Genomic DNA, 2,307 nt, shown 5'->3' with positions numbered 1-2,307 from the left:
ACACACACACACTCTCTCTCTCTCTCTCACACACACACACACACACACACACACAGTGTATAGGGACTCTTTATAGGCATAATAGTTTTTATACTGTACAAACTGTATTTTCTATCCCCTTACCCCTTTGATGGAAGGTTTAGGGTTAGGGGATAGAATATACAGTTTGTACAGTATAAATCCATTACGCCTATGGAGATGACATTTTAATGACATTTACCGTGACCTAATCTAAAGTCAGAACTATTTATGGAAAATAAGTTGTTAGCAAAGCATTATATAACTCTTTACATATGAGCTAATGTAGCAGGGATGTGTTGTTACACCAGATTATAAATTGTATTTATTTTATTTTATTTTTTAATAATTATTTGTTATGGGGTACTTTATTTTAAAAGAAAATTGTGTGCTCTTATTGAAGGTAATAATAACAGTATGCACATACATAGGTGAGAGGTGGAAATCGTGGCAAAATCTAGGTTCATCCTCTTTCTGGTGATGCCATTAGAGGACAGAGGCAATGCAGAGCAAGCATTGCTGATAGCAGTGCCTGTGTGTTTGTGTAATAAATAAAATAAAATCTATAAATAAAATTTAAATTAAAAACAGTATCGCTATTGATCGCAGATATTTGGTTCCCACTTTATGTGCTTATTACATACTAAATATGATCAAATTCTGTTCCTGTTTTACCATTTGTCCTATTGCATTTCATGTGTTTTATATCTTAAAATCTGACATAAAAGCTGTTAGCAAAACTGAAAGGCACTCCATATGGAGAGAGATGTCGTTTCCTGCTGATGTGTATGGGTGAGTCTATTACCGTCTAACACAGGGGTGGGCAAACTTGAGGGCCACATAAAGTGAGGGGCCGCATAATATGTTTATGACCAGGGCAGGACTTACGGGGCCGGGGGCCCCAGGGCTTGAGGTTATGTTTGGGCCCCATACCTATACTACAACTGCCCCTCAACTAGAACATTATTATGGAGTAACACAAAATACACAACAATTAAAATATGCTTTCAGGTTCATATACTGTATACAATTAATAGGCAACATGTCTAGCCTAGTCAAAGTTTAGATGTAATATTAAATAGTCACTATAATACAATAAACAGGCTGTGATCTCTCAGTTGAGAGCTCAAAACCCTGAAATAACACTGAGCAGAAAAAAAACGATTAAAAAAATTATGTTAAGTTTAAATACAACATTTTAATGTAGAAATATTAAATGATTGCAAAAATTAAATAATGAGCTACTTTTTAAAATATGAAACTACAACCGCCAGTAGGTGGCAGCAAGTGACCGTCTTAATGAGTGAGTTCAGAATGAGAATCCTTAAATCAACCGATTTGTTTAAATTTGTTAATTCATTTAACTTAGCAAACGACTGTACTTATACTCTGTTTGAACCATTCACTGGTTCATCATGGGAGAGAGCGCTCAAAACTCTTCAGATTAATTTAGTGGAACATTAATATAATATAGAATCATCCTCTGTAAAGAAGTGAGGCGTGAACATGTGAGAATTTATCATTATCTTTGTAAATGTGCGCTCTTTTGGGCTAAAGGCTTAATGGAACCGTTTAAAGTAGCCATCACAATCATTTGATCACAAATTAATCGGCGATTCGGCACAGCGCAGACGTGATTTAATACGCGTGTCCTTTTTTAAATTCCAGTTTATGCTGTTTGATTATGGCTTCGAATGTTGTAGTTGGAAGCTGTTAGCCCCGGCTGGCCCGTGTGCGGAGTTGAAATGCGGCTAATAATTTCTGACTGCCACATAACTGAACAAATGTAAACGGGTTAAGGCGGGGCCCCTGGGCTGCAGCCCATTCAAGCCCAATGGTAAATCCGGCCATGAGCACTGCGCAGATCGATCGCAATCTGACTTGAAGCAGTGCAGTAATTTTGTCCGACTTCAGATAGCGCCGACGCCACGTCACTGTCACGTGTGGCATCAAAGCACTGCGAGAGCGTTTCGAGAGCAGCCGGCTGACTCAGCCGGCACAGTTTCTCCAGAGCGGCTGCAGGAGCGTTAATGACGACACAGCCATTTCACGATTGGCCAGATTCACCGCATGACAACTATCACGTGTGTTTCGGGTTTATCACGTGTGTTTCGGGTTAACCTTTTCAATTCCAATAATAGCCACAAATCTGTGTTTTTAGAACAGTAAAAGCTTTTTATCTGTAGTCGCAATGTTATATTGAGTCACGTTTATCATAAAACACTGATGAAAGCATATATTCCCCCACTTTATTAGTATTTAAATAGTATATATTTACGTTGAACTTTA

The 2,307-nt window shown here is 38.0% G+C and overlaps 1 protein-coding gene across 5 annotated transcripts in view; it reads right to left on the bottom strand.

Annotated features, from left to right (window-relative positions):
* The window catches only part of LOC107743942 (serine/threonine-protein phosphatase 2B catalytic subunit alpha isoform), a 275,392-nt gene that overhangs the window by 41,184 nt on the left and 231,901 nt on the right, over window positions 1–2,307 (bottom strand). The window lies entirely within an intron of this gene.

Source organism: Sinocyclocheilus rhinocerous, unplaced genomic scaffold (genome assembly GCF_001515625.1).
Source record: "Sinocyclocheilus rhinocerous isolate Xijiao unplaced genomic scaffold, SAMN03320098_v1.1 scaffold1549, whole genome shotgun sequence".
NCBI lineage: Eukaryota > Metazoa > Chordata > Actinopteri > Cypriniformes > Cyprinidae > Sinocyclocheilus > Sinocyclocheilus rhinocerous.
The sequence above is the reverse complement of the archived record's forward strand: the minus strand, read 5'-3'. Positions and strand labels throughout refer to the sequence as shown.